Source organism: Antechinus flavipes, chromosome 1, assembly GCF_016432865.1.
Source record: "Antechinus flavipes isolate AdamAnt ecotype Samford, QLD, Australia chromosome 1, AdamAnt_v2, whole genome shotgun sequence".
Classification (NCBI taxonomy): domain Eukaryota; kingdom Metazoa; phylum Chordata; class Mammalia; order Dasyuromorphia; family Dasyuridae; genus Antechinus; species Antechinus flavipes.
The window spans coordinates 623,178,259-623,199,694 of NC_067398.1; positions in this window are offsets into that span (position 1 = coordinate 623,178,259).

Here is a 21,436-nt window from a genome sequence, read left to right on the forward strand (position 1 = left end):
TACTTTCCCTCTGTTGATTACCTCCAGTGTATCATACACAGATATAGATAGATCTTACTTTGTACTTTGGCATTTGCGTGTTATCTCCATCATTAAACTGGGATTTTGATTGGGACCATCTTTTGTTTTTACAGTCTTACTTCTGACCCTCCCATAGTGCCTGATGCCTAGTTAGCACTTAATAACTGCTTGTTGACTTTTCTTTTCTTTTCTTTTCTTTCTTTCTTTCTTTTTCTTTTTTTTTTTTTTGCTGAGGCAATTGAGGTTAAGGGACTTGCTCAGTCACACAGCTAGAAAGCATTTAGTATCTGAGGTCAAATTTGAACTCAAGTCCTTCTGACTTCAGAGCTAGTACTCTACCCAACAGCTAGCTGCCCCTTGTTCACTATTTTTTTTTTAATTATGTGGCACTTTATAGAGATTGTGAAGGCAAGTTGTGGCATAATGAATAACTGCTCAGTTTGGAAGTGAGAAAACCTACATTCAAAGCTTATCTCTGCCATTTCCTTGAGAAAGTAATTTAACTTTTATATGGATTAGAATTTAAATCTAAAACAGAATCTCTGGATGCAATTATAGGCCCTGAGTTCAAAAATTATTTTTTGTAAGCATGACAATTTCTTTAACTTCTTTGGCTATCAGAAAACAACGGAAAGAGTTCTGGTTCTGAAGGCAGAGAACCTGGGTTCCTACCTTTGATACTACCTGAGTGGCCTTAGACAAATTACTTAAGTTTTTTGAGTCTCAGCTTTCTTATCAATTAAAAGGAGGGGGTCTGATTGTATGGCCTGTGAGGTATGACTCTTGATTTATAATCCTAAAGAAAGGGATTAACAAAGTCTAGATTATCCTATAAAGACAAAATCATAAATCTTTGCTGTAAAGTAGCAACATCTTTCTCATTATTTAGAGGAAAGGAAACCAAGTCCCAGAGAAATGAAGCAAAAGCATATAAGAAAGAACAATCACAAATGAAATTCAGTTTGTTTTTTTTTTCACCTTTTTCAAAGGTGTAATGTATTTTTGTGTGTATGTAATACACACATCGATTTGCTCTTTATTTCATTAATGTAAGCAAGTAGATATAATTTTTCCTCTCATTACAGTTTTTTCTATTATATCCTCTAGGTTTTAATATGCTGTCTCATTATTGTAAGTCTCTTTGATGAAATTATTGTTCTTTAGCCCATACATTCTTTTTAAATAATAATACCTTTTTATTTTTCAAAATACATTCAAAGATAATTTTCACTATTCATCCTTGCAAAACCTTGTGTTTCTAATTTTTTTCCTTCCTCCCCATCTCCACTCTCCCCTAGACAGCATCTAATCCAATATAGGTTAAATATATGCAGTTCTTCTAAACATATTTCTACATTTATCATGCTGCACAAGAAAAATCAGATCAAAGGGGAAAAAAAATTAAGAAAAAAATCCAAGCAAACAAACAGCAACAACAAGGTGGAAAATACTAGGCCTTGATCCATATTCAGTCTCAAAAGTCCTCTCTTTATATGCAGATGGCTCTTTGTGTTACAAATCTATTGGAACTTCCTTGAATCACCTCATTGTGGAAAAGAGCCAAGTTCACCACAGTTAATCAGGTGACCAGCACATTGTTAATCTTACTGTTGCTGTGTACAATGTTCTTTTGGTTCTACTCACTTCACTTAGCATCAATTCTTATAAACTAGAACTTATTTAGCCATTTCCCAACTGATGTCCATCCACTAAGTTTCCATTTTCTTGCCACTACAAAAAGGGCTGCTATAAACATTTTTGGACATATGGATTCTTTTCCTTTTTTTTTTTTCTTTTTCTTTTTTTTTTTTTTTTTTTTGGATCTTTTTGGAATACAGACACAATAGAGACACTGTTGGATCAAAGGATATGCACAGTTTGGTAGCCTTTTAGACAGAGTTCCAAATTGCTCTTCAGAATGGTTGGATCAGTTCCCAAGTTCACCACCAATGTGTTAGCATCCCAGTTTTCCCACATCCTATCTTTTCCTGTGATTCTAGCCCATCTGAGAGGTGTGAAGTAGTATCTCAGAATTGTCTTAATTTGCATTTCTCTAATCAATAATGATTTAAAGCATTTTTTTCATAGGATAAGAAATGGCTTTAATTTCTTCATCTGAAAATTGTCTGTTCATATCCTTTTACCATTTATCAATTGGAAACCCACTCATTCTTTAAGAATGTTTTCAATCTCCAATTAGATTTTAATCTATGTTTCTGTGGTTCCTTATCAAATATAATTTTATTGCATTGTGATCTTTAATATTCCTGCTTTTAAGCATAAAAAGTTTTATGTCTTAATATGTGATTAATCTTTTTATTATGTATTTATATATTTATTTATTATAGCTTTTTATTTACAAGACATATGCATGGGTAATTTTTCAGCATTGACACTTGCAAAACCTTCTATTCCAACTTTTCCCCTTCTTCTCCCCACCCCCTTCTCTAGATGGCAGGTTGACCAATATATGTCAAATATGTTAAAGTATATGTTAAATGCAATATATGTATACATATTTATACAGTTATCTTGCTGCACAAGAAAAAATGGATTTAGAAATAAGGTAAAAATAACCTGAGAAGGAAAACAAAATGCAAGCAGACAATAATAGAAGGAGTGGAAATGCTATGTTTTAATCCATACTCATTTCCCATAGTTCTTTCCCTGCGTGTAGCTGATTTTCTTCATTACTGAAGAATTGTAACTGATTTGGTTCATCTCATTGTTGAAGAGAGTCACATCCATCAGAAATGATCATAATATTGTATTGTTGTTGGAATGTATAATGACCTCCTGGTTTTGCACATTTCACTCAGCATCAGTTCATGTAAGTCTCCTCCTTTCTCAAATCATCCTGCTGACCACTTCTTACAGAACAATAATATTCCATAACATTCATATGTGGTTAATCTTTCTAAAGGTAGTATGAACTGCTTAGAAAAAGGAGTATTCCTTTTTTTCCAAGTCAATTCTCTCCAGATATCTATTATATCTAACTTATCTAAAATTTTATTCACTTCCTTGACTTCATAGATGGGGTTTAAACATAGATTTTCTAACTCCAAATGTACAGTTTAGCTTCCTATATCATATTGTTTCTTGGGTCGAGTGTGAAATTTATATATAACTGCATGTCTGCCTTCCTTGTTTTTCCAATGATTTTAGGGAAACTGTCTCCCTAACTCATTTCTCCAATCCTCCATGAACCCATCACCTTCCTCTCTTCTAATTTTTCCTACATGAAATACTTTCTACTGCCTGTGAGTCAAGTATCTACTCCTCAGAATCATGTCCTCTACAAATTGTGCCAGAAATTGTATCTAATAAAGATAATAATTCTCTTTGGTCTATTTTTAATATGTATTTTATTCAGTCCACAATGTGCACCATCCACTCCAAACTTTCTTTTTTGTGTAGATTTTTTAATTCATTGTCTCAGACCATCAGATTGTTACTTTACAAACACAGAATATCATATAAATACTATCTAGTTGGTCCAAAATGTTAAAACTGTAAGATTTTCTATCAACGGTCCTTATTTTGTAGGACAAACATCTGAGGATCAGAGGACCCAAGTGCCCTTTCTAAAGCTACATGCCTGACCATCTATATTGGGATTAAATTTCTTATGATTATTTTAGAAAAAACAAAAACAACCTCATCAATTCTATTGATTTTGCCCAATTTATTTGCTTTAAGCAACAATAACTAGCACATGACCATACTATTTAATGGCCAAGATAAGAATTAATAGAGAAAGATCTTTACTAGTTCTTGACTCCCAGATTTAGAGAAGCAAATATGTACAATGCAAGAACTTTTATAATTTGGTATCAGATATTGGAAAGTGAATAGACTCTCTTAGGCCTCAAGTTCCATTTCTATGATTAAAAAATAATATGACTGTAACATGTATACTCTTGTTCAACTTTCTCAGAGTTAGGTTGCATCTCTTTTCTGTGACTCATGGTTCCCTATCATCATCGACTCAATTCCTGATCAGCTGATCCCATCATTGTTATCCATTTAACTATTTCATGTTGTTTAGCTTTTACAAAAAGGATATTTACATTAGAGATATAAAACAAAGTACTACCCTCTGAGGACAATCCTTCCAAATACTACTTAAATTTCTGGAGAACTAGGATCATAATTTAGGTCACTTCTTACAAAACATCATCCCACCAATTTCATCTCCATATGTGGCATGAGTACCAGATGAGCCTACTATTGCTGATCTATCATGCTGAGATAGGGTCTGAAAGGTCAGTTCCAAAGGTCATTCCTTGTTCTTCAGGGCATCTATGCTTCACTGGCTGTGACACTGTGCTTGGACTGCTGAATTCCTGAGACTCACCTTTCCAACCATTCAAAATTCTTAAAATCAGAATGGTCTCTTCTTAGAATCCTTGAGCAAAGAAATCACCAAATAAATCTGAAAGAGAATGAGAAAAAAAAACTGTATTTTAATGTACAGGCTTTTAAAAATACTTCTGAAACCATTTAAAGAGCCTCCTCATCAATTTATGGATAACAAGTTGAAATCAGTTATAAGACATCTATCAATGTTCCATGGACTTTCAGAAGTCCTTACAATTCTTCCTGAAAGTAGACTTCTCAATATTTCCAAATGAAAAGTCATTGGAAATATCCTTTACGAAAAGATTCCTTGAAGGAGCAAATGAAATATGTATATAACAAAAGAATCATATATATATAATACTTACTATATGTCAAGCTAAACTCCTTATAAATATTGTCTTGTGACTTTCACAATGACCTTTTACAAGGTAGGTGCATTGTTGTCTCTCTTTTACAGTTAAGGAAACTGAGGCAAACAAAGATTAATTTATTGGTTTTTTGGGGTTTTTCATTTTTAAAAATATGTCTGCCTATGCTCATATAGCTAGCATCTAAAATTTAAAATTTTAAATCATTTATTCAGTGCCTCCAACATGCAAGTGACCATGATTACAAAAACACAAAAAATAAAACAGGTCCAGCTTTAAGGAAATTGTCTTTGGGGATGGATGTAAATTACTTTGCTGTACAGCAAATCTCTCATTCTAAATTGCTTCATTTCTATTATACCATTAAATCTCAAGTTTCTGATACCAATATTCATCTAGAACAATTTTTTTTTTATTTATGACCCCTTTTCACCTTAGAAGCTTTTATATGACCCTATCTTAAAAGACCTCTGAGGTCCTTTTCTGCTTTGAAATTCTGTATAAAGTAACAACACCCCATAGAAACTAGGGGAAAATGAAGTACCAATACATGTTATATTCTAAGAAAGGCATCAACTTATTCTGCAGCCTGTAAACCAAAACCTATTGATTTAATATGATGGGCAAAATTAAGGTTATTGCTTTCATAAGCTTGATTATTTGGTTTTATTTTGCAATCTTTTATTCTTGAAGTTACAGTGTATAAGAGATTAGAGTCACAAAATATAGAATTCATAATGTGCAAAGGGATTTGGACATTATTCAATTAAATAATCTCATTTTATTTTATTTTAAAATATCCTTTGCTTTTACGTCACTGTAATTTTTTATTTCCACACATACAACTCCATTCTTCTTTTTACAGAGTGCTATGCCTTGAAACAAAGAATAAAAGAAATAAATGGAGGTGAGAATGAAAAGAATTCAACAATATTGACATATATATCAATTAAGTGTGGTAGTATTTTAAATGGCATCTTTGTCTTTAATTTGACAAAGGAACTGAGGTAAAGCAATATGAAATGACTTGATCAACATCACTGAGCTATTTAAAGCCAGAAGTGAATTCCTGAATCATATTTCTGGTTTTCCATGGATACTGGTAGTTGGAAGATGCTTATCTGGAGCAGAACCATTGAGAAATGGCAGTTCACCTGGGTGGGGCAAAGGAATAAATATCCCATTATAGCAGCAGAAGCTTTGAGTGCCAGGAGAAAAGCCTTTATCATTTTAGAAATTCTCAGGCAGGATTGTATTATAGCCCTGCATATAGGGGTATGTTCCTGTATAATTCCAGATGATCACTTAATATTAGAAGTTAAAAAGAACTTTTAAGAAGTTAATAGATTTAAAGGTAGAAGGAACATTAAACACCATATAATTTAATACTCTCATTTTGCAGAAAAGAAAACTAAGGGTCAGGCTTCAATGACTTGCTCAGTTACATGGGTCTTTAGTTACAGAACCAGGATCTGTTATTCACATTAATATTGCAAAGTACTATTTTTAAATGCCAAATTTATAAATGTTGAACTAAAGCCATAGACATGTTTAGTGATTTATCCATGCTCAAAAGTTAATCCTTAGAGAGCAGCTAGGTGGTGCAGTGCATAGAGCACCAACCTTGAAGTCAAAAGAGTTCAAATCTGGCCTCAGATACTCAACACTTCCTGATTGTGTGACCCTGAGCAAATCATTTAACCCCAATTGCATAAGCAAAATAATAATAATAATAATAATAGTTAATACTTGATTTTCACAAGGTGCTAATTTTGGGGGTTTTTTGAACAAGTCTCACAATGTAGATAGTAAAATTAGTAACTCCTATTTTTACAGATCACAAAACTAAGGCTCCAATATGTGAATATGTTTGAGCTTAGTCCTAAAAATATTAAATGGTACATATAGGTCTTCTGAGTCACTGTCCATTGTGCCTCCCCATGAATCACGCTAAACCTGATTTTCTGATCATACCAGATTAATGGAGTATATTATCCTCTTCAAATGTATAAATATTGATTGATTTCTAATTCAGAGTTCTTTATCAGGTCTTCCCAGATCTTCTTCTCAACTTCTCAACATCTAAGTAACTTCTCTTTTTTGGATAAATTGAGGCCTTTGGAGGATATATTCATACCCAGGGGATGCTAACCTACCAACAAGTACAGGAAAGTAATGAATTTTGCTAATGGGTACCTAAGGGAACCTATCAGAGAAGATTCTTAATATTTGGACTGGTTAGAGATAAAGGATGAAATTATGCCTTAAGAAAGGAATTATATCCTTACTTGTCTCTATAGCCATTTTTTAAAAAAAATTTTTTTAATTTTAAATTTTATTTTATTTAATAATAACTTTGTATTGACAGAATCCATGCCAGGATAATTTTTTTACAACATTATCCCTTGCACTTGCATATGTTTCGTTTTTTCCCCTCCCTCCCTCCACCCCCCCCCAAGATGGCAAACAGTCCTAAATATGTTAAATATGTTGCAGTATATCCTAGATACAATACATATTTGCAGAACTGAACAGTTCTCCCGCTGCACAGGGAGAATTGGATTCAGAAGGTAAAAATAACTCGGGAAGAAAATCAAAAATGCAAATAGTTCACATTCATTTCCCAGTGTTCCTTCTTTGGGTGTAGCTGTTTCTGTCCATCATTTATCCATTGAAACTCAGTTAGGTCTCTTTGTCATAATAAAACCACTTCCATCAGAATACATCCTCATACAATATTGTTGTCGAAGTGTATAATGATCTCCTGGTTCTGCTCATCTCACTTAGCATCAGTCCATGTAGGTCTCTCCAAGCCTCTCTGTATTCATCCTGCTGGTCATTCCTTACAGAGCAATAATATTCCATAACATTCATATACCACCTCTATAGCCATTTTGAAAAAAAAAAAAAACTTTCAATGGCATCTTCCTTCTATTCTTTTTCTTTCTGACATTTGTATATTTACAGTCTCTCAGGGCTTCAGAATTCCCATTTCGGCTTCATAACAATATTTTATCTAGGAAGTAGAAATAGCCAGCTGGCCCTAAGAGTACTTTCCATGCCAGAATGAATGAATAATTAAAAAGAATTTCTAAAACATTTACTATGTGCCAAACTATGTTCAGTGTTATGAATATGGATACAAAAGTGAGGTAGTCCCAACTTTCAAGAAACTCACATTCTAATGGGGAGAACAGCTAATATAGAAGGGTTTGTGACAAATGTAAAATCTAGTGAGTCTTCGGGTATAATGGACTAAGCAAATAATTTTCCAAAGGGCACAATATTAGGATGCCCAAAGGATGTCTACTAGTCCAGAAGAATTAATGGTAGAGAAAATGGCAGTGGCCAGGAGGTAGAGTGATTATGTAGCTGACAAGACATGAATCTAAAGGACCTTGGAATCAAAATGCACAATGGATAACCAGACCGGATATTAGAGCATGTCTATGACATGGTTATTCAACAATTCAAGACTCTGACTTAGGGATCCTCAAAAAAAATTCAGAAGGGGAAGAGGTAATGAAATCACTTCAGTCTGTCTTTCATCTATCCCCTCTTTTATCAACAATAAGAATAAGAATAATTAGAACATATATGGCATTTGAAGATTTGCAAAGAACTTTACAAATATTAACTTACTTTCTTCTCAGAATAACATTGGGAAGTTGTTGGTATCATATGAGGTTGAATTTGAATTTCTGACTATAGATCTACCAAGCTATCTAGTGGGACACTGTCACTGTTATTAACCTTATGAAGGAACTCAATGCCTGACTATTCTCCTTACGTGAGCTCCTTTCTCTATCTTTTCTTCCCTCCCATAGATCCTAAATGTGAATGCTAAAGTAATCTTTATAATTTGCAACTCTTATCAAAATATACTCTTTCCTGCAAAACTTCAGTGGATTTCAGTTGCCTATATAAGAAAATATAAGTCCAGTAGTTTAGTTTCTTTCTTTCTTTTTTTTTTCAGTAGTTTAGTTTCAAGATACTCTGTTATCTGCCTCTAGTATCATTTTACATATATTTTTGGAAACCTTATATTTATTGATGATTTCTGCTTTTATTTCACACTCATTCCTTAAAAATATCCTTTCCTCTTCACTATACAATGAGTATAGAGATAAGTATATAGTTTAATATAATAGTTTATAAAGAGATTTCAAGATACTCAGGCAAGACTATTTGTTAATATTCAAGAAAAAAACTTTTTGGGGAAACTGGAAGGCAATATGGCAATAAAACAAGACAAATACCAACATCTCATATAATATGTTAAGATAAGCTCAAAATGGGTACATGATTTAAATATTAAAGGTGATTATCATAAACAATTTAGGGAACCATAGGGTAAACAAAACTTGTTAAGTCTATGTATAAGAAAAGAGTTCATGATGAAACAAGATATAGAGAGGTCACAGAAAGTAAAATGGATAACTTTGATTTGTGTATATATATATGTTTATATATTTATACAAACAAGATTAATGAATATAAAATTAGAAAGAAAAGGAAACTCAGGAGAAAAGTCACAAGTTTTTCTGGTAATATTCTCGTTAACCAAAAATATAGGATATTGAGCCAAAGTGATAGAACTGAGTCATTGTTTAAATGATAGCCAAAGGATATGAAAAGGAAAAATTTAGAAGAAAAAATCTAAATTATCAACAGTGACCTGAAAAAATATTCTAAATAGCGAATAATTAGAAAATTCAAAATAAAACAATTCTAATATACCATCTCATATTCATTATATTGGTTAACATGAAAGAAAAGGAAAATGGTAAATGCCAGAGGAGTTGTGGAAAAATAGGTCTACTACTGGATGATATTGTGCATTATTCCAAGCATTTTGGAAAATAATTTGGAACTATGCCCAAAGGGCTATAAAACTGTATATATTTTCTGACCCAGCAATAACATTACTAGGTCTCTATCCCAAAGAAATCAGAGAAAAAAGAAAAATATCTTTATGTTAAAATTATGTGAGTTTTGTCTGTGTTTGTTCTGGGGTCTTTTGATGGGATTCTGTGTGTAACAAGGTAGAAATTGAGTACATGCTTATCACTTGGGGAATTTCTGAACAAGTTGTGGTGTATGATTTGATGGAATACTATTGTGCTATAAGAAATGATAAAAGAGATGATTCAGAAAAATCTGGGAAAACATATATGAACAGATTCACAGAGAAATGAGCAAAACCAGGAAATCATTATACATAGTAATAATAATAGTATAATGATGATTGACAATGAAAGAATTAACTATTCTGAGCAATATAATAATCCAAGATAATTCTGAAAAATCCATTTAAAGGTACATCATTAATATTTCCCAATTATGTATAAAAATCATTTTTCTTAAATTAGTTCTCTTCCTCTTACTTCTCTTCATTCCACAAGAAGGTGCTTCATTCTGAAAGAAGATATGTTATCAGGAAAATGATGTCTTGACTTGCAAGAAAATTGCATTTAAACGAGGCAGAGCTGTGCAAAGATATCAGTCTAGTTCTTTCCTTTAGAGTCATCTGAATCCAGTGGCAAGATATAGATCAGGGTGACTGGTGATGACCCCAGATGCAATGGGAGACCATGGTCTTTTAAAACTAAAATCTTTTTCAGGTCCCAGTTTGTCTAAGGCAACAAGCATGCCTTTAAAGCAAGGTAAAAACTGAGGCCAATAATGACCTAGTTCACCATCTCAAAAGAATCATTCTGGAAGGGGAAATCTCTAAGAGTTTTTAGCCAAAACACTCACCCAGAGCCAACAAAACCCCCAAAATGAGTAAGACTTGTGCTGGGACCTATTATTGATCAATCAGTGACAGCCAAAATGATTTCAGTTGAAATGCATAGTCAAGTAGCTCTATTTGAATTGCAATGGGTTTTATTAAAGCCTGCATTTTCAGAGGTATATTTCAAGAAATCACAATGAAACTACATGATGCAAAAGAGTTGATATATATATATATATATATATATATATATATATATATATATATATATATATATAATAGATATATAAAATAAATAAATAGAACAAGTAAGTTGGAAACAAAACATCTGTCTCCAAGCCTCAAGAAAGCTTGTGAAATCTAAGCAATCAAAATTTATGTACTTTTAGACAGAACATGTACATGTAATGGTATAACTCTCCAAGTGGACAGAGGGAGAGGTGGAAGAAATAAAGAAAAAAGAGAGGAAAGAATGAAGGAAGAAAAAAGAAAGAAGGAAAAAAAGAAAAAGGAGGGAGATAAAAAGGAAAGGAAGAAGGGAGGGAGGAAGGAATGTCAAATAGTGGTATTATTGGGTCAAAGGGTATGTTCTTTGAGGGCCAGTTCCAAATTGTTCTCCAGAATTGTTGCACTAATTTACAACTCTATTAACAATGTATTAGTATACCATATTTTCCACATCTTCACCAGAATTTGTTTTCTTTTTCTGTCTTGTTAGCCAATCTGATAGGTATAAGATGTTGTCTCACAGTTCTTTTAAAGTGTATTTTTGTGATTAGTAGTGATTTGGGGAATTTTTCATGGGACTATAGATAGCTTTGATTTCGTCTTCTGAAAGCTGCCTGTTCATATCATTTGATCACTTATTAAATGGGGAATGCCTTTTAATTTTATAAATTTGGTTCAGTTCTCTATATATTTGAGAAGAATGTCTTTTCTTAGAGAAACTTGCTGTGATTTTCCCCTTCACTTTCCATTTTCTTGTTTTCCTTCCAATTTTGGCAATTTAGTTTTCTCTGTGCAAAGCATCTTTTAATTCTATATGATCAAAATTATCTATTTTTTATTCCATAACCCTCTCTATCTCTTTAGTCATAAAATATTACCTTATCTGTAAAAACAACAAGGACGTATTTTCCATGATCCCTTAATTTATTTATTATATGACTTTATGTTTAAATCATTTGTCTGTTATGACTTGAACTTGGTATGTGGTGTGAGAAGTTAGTCTAAATGCAGTTTCTGCCAAAATGCTTTCCAGTTTTTTAAAGTATTTTTTTCTATTTTTTGTCAAATATTAAGTTTGTAAATTACTATAGTTCAATTAGCACTGGAACTCTGGAATTTGTCTATAATATCCTTGGAAGTTTTAATCTGGGATCGCTTTCAAGATATGATTGATGTATTCTTTACAATTCTATTTTATCCTCTAGTTCTAAGTTATCAAGGCATTTTTCCTTGATAATTTCTTGAAATATAATTTCTGAGTTCTTTTTTTGATCATGGCTTTCAGGTAATCACATTTTTAAAAAATGATCTCTTTTTCATTTATTTTTAAGATCATCTTTTTTTTGTTATTAGATCATCACATTTTCTTCTTTTTTCTTTATTTTTTCTTAAAAATGATTCTTAATTACTTATGGGATCATTAGTTTTTAGTTGCACAATTTTATTTTTTAAGAATTTTCTCCAGTATGCTTTTGTACCACTTTTTCTATTTAGTCAGTTCTGCTTTTTTAAGAAGTTATTTTCATCAATGAATTATTATGCTTCTGTTTTCAATAGAACATTTTTTTTTCTTTTTTAGAGTGTTATTTTTTCCAGCATTTTTTGTCTTTAAAAAAACAGCTATTAATTTTCTTTTAATAATTTTCAGTTTATACTTCTTAATTTTTCTCCTACCACTTTAATTTGGTTTTGAAAATAAGTTTTCAACTCTACCAGAATTTCTTGTTGTACTTGTGTCGAATCCATATTTTTCTTTGTGACTTTGCTTGTAGTTCTTTTAGCTTTATTGTCTTTTGTGAAATTTGTAACATAATCTTCCTCGTCACTGTAGTTGATCTTGTGATCAAGTTATTTTTTTATCACTTTGAGCATTTTTCCACCTTGTTTCTTGACTTAGAACTTTTTGTTAATGTTGGGCTCTATTCCTGATATGGATTTGGGTATAATATCGCAAACTTCAGACTTTTTTTTTGTATTTTTTTCCCCAGAGTTAGTTTGGAAGGGGAGTTGGAAATTTCAATGCTTCTGACAGGTGATGGGATCTGGAGAGAGGTGTGGTCATGCTTTTTGTTGAGCACTCTTGTTCTTACCCATGAAGGCCCCTGATTTCCTGGAATTTATAATAAATACTGCCCCACAGGTCACCCTCCTTTTGTAGTAAAAATAACATTGTTATTTAAGATTCCTGATCCCTTGTGCTGGAATTGATACTGTCTTTCAGGACTTCCACTCCTTCTTAACCAAAAATGATCTTTTTTTTTTCCCTTTCGAAATATAGTCTAGAAGTGGGTACAGTGAGTGGAGTAGCCAAAAGAATTTAATCCTGGTTCCAGTGCTAGCACAGTATTACCCTGTAATTTTTTTCTTAACAGTTTCTGGTTTCCCTTACCATTTCTGATTTGAGAGTTCTCAAAACTCCCATTGTTTCTGTCATCACCACCCAATCTGACCATTGGTATTTCATTTACATTGGTTGCAGGCCAGCCTTCTTCCTCATGTCACTGACCCTGTGACTCTAACCTTCTGCAGCTTCAGAATTATACTTGAGGTACTATTTTTAAACTATTTGGAGGTGAAAGTTGGAAGAGTTCAACTGATTGTTTTCTCTGCTCTGCTGCATTGTTTCTGCCTTCAGTAGTTTTGAAGGATTCATGATGAAAATGCATTGTCCACCTCCAGAAAGAGAGCTAATGATCTGTCTGTTCATAGATGCTAAGAAAGGCTTGGAACGTTGTCAAAAATATTTGCCACAGTAGGGTGTAAGAGAAATCCCAGCAAACCTGAAGTGTTTTTTGGAAGTCACTGAATCAGTAGCAAGAGTGGCAGAATGACAGTAACAATGGCAGCTTCCAGAGATCTCAGCCCACAAACTGTAAAGGAGTGGGGGCCCAAATTATTGTTCAGAAGGAGATTTTGCAGGAGTCTTTGCTACCATTGAAACAAGACTTTGTTGTTTTATTCAGTTCCAGGTTACAGTGCTGGTTGACAGTACAGGTCCTTAGAAGGATCTCTGAAAATAGCTGCTCCCAAACCCTGAAGCTTGGGACATTGCATTGCCAAACCTGAAAAAAGAGCCCTACTTTAACAGTTAAAAGCCGGGTAACAGGGTGGGTAAAGAAGCAGACAATAGAAAAAAAAAATACCATAGAAAGTTACTGTAGCTACAAGGAAAATCAAAACACACATTCAGAAAAAGATAACAAAGTTAAAGCTCCTACATTCAGAGCCTCCAGGAAAATAATAATTGGTCTCAGGCCATGAAAGAGCTCAAAAGAAATTTTAAAAACTCAGTAAGAGAGGTAGAGGTGTTATGGGCAAGAACTCTACTTGAAACAAGGATTCTTACAAGGTGTTAAGTCAGTAGAATTGATAAAGACAATAGTTATCTAGTTTAGCATGGTGATTCATAGTTCTCTAGTTCAGAGTAGTTACATGTACAGAGTACTTAATATAGTTTCACAAGATTCACACCTATGATAATGTAATTAGAATAGAGCATATAAACTGGGACAAACTCAGCCACAGTCAGACTAGAAGACAGAGGATTGGAGGCAGAAGTTCAAGCTCTCCGAGCCAAGGAGAAAGATTCATTCCAGCTTAATCAGCCTTGTGGTGGCTGGCCTGTCCTCCAACTCTTCCCACTGAGACCAAAGCCAGTCTGGAAGGCCTCCAAGAAAGCTAACCAGGCCCCAGGCAAGGAGACAATAAAGAATTTGGACTTTGGACTTTAACCTCTGGCTATTCTTGTGGTGATTAATCTGCTGAAATGAAGGCTGCTTCAGAGACCTCCAGAAAACCAACCAGAACATTATATAGAGAAAAAATTTGGAAGATTAATGAGACTGAAGCAAAAGGAAATACAAAAAGCTCATGAGAATAACAATGCCTTAAAAAGCAAAAGAGATCAAATGGGAAAGGAGATACAAAAGCTCATTGAGAAAAGTAATTCCTTAAAAATTAGAATTGGAGGTACCTAGGTGGTGCAGTGGATAGAGCACCAGCCCTGAAGTCAGGATGACCCGAGTTCAAATAACTCAGACACTTACCACTTCCTAGCTATGTGACCCTGGGCAAGTCACTTAACACCAATTGCCTCAGGGGAAAAATAGTTAGAACTGAACAAATGGAAGCAAATGATGTTATGTGAATTCAAGAAACAATAAAACAAAGCAAAACAAGAATGAAAAATAGAAAACAATATGAAATATCACATTAGAAAAAAAACAAATGACCTGGAAAATAGATCCAAGAGTGATAATTACAAAATTATTGGTCTACTTGAAAGCCCATACTTTTTTTTAAAAAAGGAGCCCAGATCTCATTTCCAATAAATCATCAAGGAAAACTGTTCTGATATTCTAGAACCAGAAGATAAATTAAAAATTGAAAGAATATACCAATCAGTTCCTGAAAGAGATCTCAAGATGAAAACTCCCAGGAATATCATAGCCAAATTCTAAAACTCCCAGGAATATTATAGCCAAATTCTGGAACTCCCTGGTCAAAAAGAAAATGTTATAAGCATCCCAGAAAGGTAGATATGCAATTGAATAGAAGACTTTCAAGCATTCATGATGAAAAGACCAGAGCTGAATAGAAAATTTGGCTTTCAAATACAGGACTCAGTAAAAGAATAAGAGGATAATCAGGAAAGAGAAATCATAAGGGACTTAATAGGGTTAATCTGTTTATATTCCTATATAAAAAGATGATAGTTGTCACTTTCTTATTATTATGGCAGTAGAGAGAGTATATGTAGACAGATGACACAGTCATGAGTTGAATTTTAAGGAATAATATCTTAAAAAAAAAAAAAACTTTTTGCAAGGCAGTTGGGGGTAAGTAACTTGCCCAGTTACATATCTAGTAAGTGTTAAGTGTCTGAGTTTGGATTTGAAATCAGATCCTCCTGACTTTAGGGCTGATGCTCAATCTATCACACCATCTAGTTGCACCAAAGCATAATAATTTTAAAACATAAAATTTAGGGTGAAATAGTAATATATTGGGAGAAAAGGAATGACAGAGGTGGAATGACATAAATTATCAGGCACGAAGCAGGCAAAAATGCTTTTATAGAGGAAGAAAAAGGGGAGAGAGAAAGAAAAGTGAGTGAACCTTACTCTCATCAGAACTGGCTCAAAGAGGAAATAACATACACACTCTATATAGGTATAGAAATTTATTTTACCCTGAAATTAAGTAGGAGGGGAAGGAGTCACAAGAAGGCAGAAGAATAATAGAAGAGAAGGCATATTGGGAGAGGAGTTGATCAGAAGCAAAACATTGTTGAGGAGGGAGGTGCAGAAGGAGAGAGAGAATAGAATAAAGGTACAAGAAATATATTATCAATATTAAAGTTTGAAGCAAGTTTTTCTGATGAATGTCTCATTGTTCAAATGTATAAGAAACTATGTCAAATTTATAAAAAATAAGTCATTCCCCAATTAATAAATGATCAAAAGATATGATCTGTGACTAAACGACTATAAAATTGTACCAATCCTTTGACCTAACTATACCTATACTAGGTATGATTCCCAGGAGACATTTTTTTTTTTAAGGAAAAGGACTTATATGTACAAAAATATTTATAGCAGCTCTTTTCTCATGGCAAACAATTGGAAACTGAGGGGATTTCCATCAATTGGGATATGGCTGAATAAACCATGGTATGTGATTGTGATGGAATATTATTATTCCATAAGAAATGAATAAAGTGCAAAGTCTCCATTGCTAATGCAAATTAAAATTATTGTATAAAAATGAGTAGCAATGTTGGGGGATGATCAGCTATGAATGACTGCTATTCTCAACACTGCAATGATCCAAAATTATTCTGAAGGACTTATGAGGAAAAATGTGATCCTAATCCAGAGAAAAAACTGACTGCATTTAAATACCGTTTGAAACATACTTTATTTTTCTTGAATTTTGGGGTAGATAAGGGTGGGGGTAATCCAGGCCCATAATAACTTTAATGGAAATTCCATAAAATAACTTTTATGTAAATGTTTTACATAACTTTATATGCACCTTCTTCATGGGGGAGTATGGAGAAGGAGTGAAGAAAAGAATCTGGACCTCAAAGATTTAAAAACAAATGTTAAAAAATTGTTTTACCTATAACTGGGAAAAATAAAATATTAAAAAGTTTTCTTTTATTTAAAAGAAAATAACATTAACTTTTAAAATTCTATTTATTTCATTCTATATCAATTTATGTTAGTCTTCTCTTGCTATTCTGGAGAGGCAAAAATATGCCATTATATCCAAGTATCACTGGTTTAGCCCTTCACCTCTCAGTGTGCTTCTTTGATTCCATTTCTTTGCTACCTCATAAAGTGCTGCTGTGCATAGCTTTATGTATGTCTTTTTAACTTTAATTCCAACCTTCCTTCACTCCAATTCAATATATGTTCCAGCTAAACTGAATGGCTATTCGGGAAAATGGCATTGTTTTTTCAATTACTAAACTGCTATTATTGGCTACTGGAATGATCTCTAACTAAATGTATTTAGATATCTTCTTCTAGACTTCTGGCCAATGTGGCAGAGAGGACCCATGCATCTATCTAAGCTCTTTCTTGCCCGCAGAATACTATTTTTTTTTCATGATACAGCCTCAGAATTAATGTTTGACTGAAAAAACTCAGGAATACATTACCAACAGAAGATATCCTTGAAATTCACCAGAAAAGGTCTGTTTTTGCTCACAGGCAGGGATGGTTAGACCAGGCACAGATTGTAGGCAAGCAGTGAAAACACAAAAGGCTGTTCACACTGAGGAGACTGGAGAGGGATGGGGGATGTTGCAGTCTTCAGAAATTTTGCAGGGAGAACTTTACCCCGAGTGTGAACTTCTTTGCCCTAGCAACAAGCCAGTAGATTAGCAGTGAAGCTATAAACACAGGGGGTAAATACTTCAATTGCAAAACACTGGGGTCTCTCAGGACCTGACCACACCCATCCAGCATCAGTAGTGACTCAACACACTCTCAGAGTCTCAAGAGTGGCCAATGTGCAGGCAGCACAGCCATTGCTGTTTCACTGCTGCTTCCTGCTACTTCTGGTAGTCAGAAGAGGAAGCTTGGTAACACCATACTGCTCAATAAGCAGACTGCATTTGCTTTTTTTTGTTTGTTTGTTTTCTTTGATTCTTTTTTTTTTTGTCAAAATTAGCAAAAAATTAAGGCGAACTCTAAGCTCTAGATGGATAGAGAGCAAATCCTGAGAAGACTAAAAACAAAGTGTCTCCAGATGAATCCCCAAAGGAATATATGATCTGGTCCCCAACACACAAGATTCTCATAGAAGAAATTAAAAAGGCTCTTATAAGAGAGCTAGAAGAAAAATGGGGAAAGGAAAGGGAAGCTTGGCAAGAGGGTCTGGATGAGTCATCCCACTCATTTAAAGATAGAATGGATAAAAAAAAATCAAATCCATGAAAAACAGAATTAGTAAATTGGAAAAGGTAAACAATTCAAAGGAAAACAGAATTAGTGAATTGGAAAAAAAAGAAAATAGCTCTCTAAAAAAAAAAATTAGTGAAATGCAAAAAAATTCCATAGAACAAAACAACTCACTTAAAAACTCAATTGGACAATTACAAAAAGAAATAAAAGTAAATGAAGAAAATAATTCATTAAAAATCAGAACTGAATTAGAAAACTATTAGCATAATTGACTATATCAATAACCAAACAAACAAAAACCATATGATCATCTCAATAGATGCAGAAAAAGCATTTAATAAAATCCAACATCCGTTCCTAATAAAAACACTTGGGAGCATAGGAATAAATGGACTTCTCCTTAAAATAGTCAGGAGCATATATTTAAAATCATTAGTAAGCATCAAATGCAATGGGGAAAAACTGGAACCTTTCCCAGTAAGATCTGGAGTGAAGCAAGGTTGCTCACTATCACCATTATTATTCAATATTGTGTTAGAAACACTAGCCTCTGCAATTAGAGTCCACTGATGCATTGTTGGTGGAGTTGTGAACAAAGCCAATTATTCTGGAGAAAAATCTGGAATTATGCCCAAAAAGTTATCAAACTATGCATATCCTTTGATCCAGCAGTGCTACTACTGGGCTTATATCCCAAAGAAATACTAAAGATGGGAAAGGGACCTGTATATGCCAAAATGTTTGTGGCAGCCCTGTTTCTAGTGGCAAGAAACTGGAAATTGAATGGATGCCCATCAATTGGAGAATGGTCAAGTAAATTGTGGTATATGAATGTAATGACCAGCAGGATGAATACAGAGAGGCTTGGAGAGCCTTACGTGAACTGATGCTAAGTAAAATGAGCAGAACCAGGAGATCCTTATATACTTCAACAACGATACTGTATGAAGATGTATTCTGATGGAAGTAGATTTCTTTGACAAAGAAACCTAATTCAGTTTCAATTGATCAATGATGGACAGAAGCAGCTACACCCAAAGAAAGAACACTGGAAAATGAATGTAAACTATTTGCTTTTTTGTTTTTCTTCCTGGGTTATTTTAACCTTCTGAATCCAATTCTCCCTGTACAACAAGAGAACTGTTCGGCTCTGCATACATATATTGTATCTAGGATATACTGCAACATATTTAACAAATATAGGACTGCTTGTCATCTAGGGGAAGGAGTGGAGGGAGGAAGGGGAAAAATCCGAACAGAAGTGAGTACAAGGATAATGTTGTAAAAAATTTACCCTGGCATGGGTTCTGTCAATAAAAAAGATATTATAAAAGAAAAAAGAAAAGAAAAAAAATCAGAATTGAATATATGGAAAGGAATGACTTGAGGAGACACCAAGAATCAGTCAAGCAAAACCAAAAAAAATGAAACAATGGAAAAAATGTTAAATACCCTCTTGGGAAAATAATAGACCTGGAAAATGGTGAGAATTATTGGACTTCCTGAAAATTATGATTTAAAAAAAAAAAGACCCTGGACACTATTTTCCAGGAAATCATCAAAGAGAATTGTCCAGATGTTACAGAAACAGAGGATAAAACAGCATGATTTCAGAAAGGCCTGAAGAGACTTACATGAACTGGTGCTGAGTGAAATGAGGAGGACCAGGAGATCATTGTATACTTCAACAACAGTACTATATGATGATCAATTCTGATGGACGTGGCCCTCTTCAACAATGAGATGAACCAAATAACTTCCAAAAGAGCGGTATTGAATTAAACCAGCTACACCCAGAAAAAGAATTCTCAGAAATAAGTATGAACCACTACATAGCATTCCTAATCCCTCTATTTTTGTCCACCTGCATTTTTATTTCCTTCATGGGTTAATTGTACACTATTTCAAAGTCCAATTCTTTTGTATAGCAAAATAACTATATGGACATGTATGCGTATATTGTATTTAACATATACTTTAACCTATATAACATGTATTGTCCAACCTGCCATCTGGGGGAAGGGGTGGGAGGAAGGAGGGGAAAAATTGTAATAAAGGGTTTTGCAATTGGCAATGCATATGGCTTGTAAATAAGAAGCTATAATTAAAAAAGAAAGAAGCAGAGGGTAAAATAGACGTTGAAATAATTCATCAATGACCTACTGAAAAAGACCCCAAAATCAAAACTCCAAGAAATATTGTGGATAAATTCAAGAACTATCAGATCAAGGGAAAAAATACTACAAGCAGCTAGGAAAAAGCAACTCAAATATAGAGGAGACACAATAAGGATTATTCAGAATCTAGCAGCATCCACATTAAAGGATTGAAGGGCCTGGAATTTGATATTCCGAAAGACTAAAGAAATTGGTATGCAGCCAAGAATAACTCACCCAGCCAAAATGAACATTTTTTTTCCCCAGGGAAGAAGATGAACATTCAATGAAATAGGTGAATTTCATCTATTTCTGATTTAAAAAACCAGAACTAAACAAAAAGTTTGATCTCCAAATATAGGACTCAAGAGAAGCATAAAAAGGTAAAAAGAAATCTTGGGAACTATATTTCTGTTATGAATATACATAAAGAACACATGTATAATTTGGTTTTATAGTTTTAATACAAAAAAAGAAACTAAAGGGGGAAAGGGAATTGTACCAGAAAAAAGGTAAAGGTGGGATACTACATCTGACGAAGAGGCAAAGGAAACCTATTATAGCTGAGGGAAATAAGGGAGGGGGATGAACATAATGTGTATCTTACTCTCCTCTGAATTGGCTTACAGAGAAAAAAATGTTAGACATATTCGATTTACAGAGAAACTTCTCCCACCTCATTGAAAAGTGCTAGGGGGAAAGTGAAAAGGGAAAGAGTAAGATAAGTGGAAGGGAATACAGAAATTGTGAGGAAAAGGGGCAAGAAAAGTGGAGGAACTCTAAAGTGAGGGAAGGGATCCTAAAAAGGGAGGGATGTGAGAGGCAAGTGGTGCTCACAAGTTTAATACTGAAGAGGGAGAAAAAGGAGAAAGAAAGGAGAAAAGCATAAGCAGGGGTTAACAAGATGGCAAGAAATACAGAATTAGTAATTCTAACCATAAATGTAAATGGGGCAAACTCCCACATAAAGCAGAAAGGGATAGCAGACTGGATTAAAAGCCAGAATCCTACAATATGCTGTTCACAGGAAAGACACTTGAAGCAAGGCGATACATACAGAATAAAGGTAAAAGACTGGAGCAGAATCTACTATGCTTCAGGTGTAATCAAAAAAGGAGAGGTAGCCATCCTGATCTCAAATCAAGC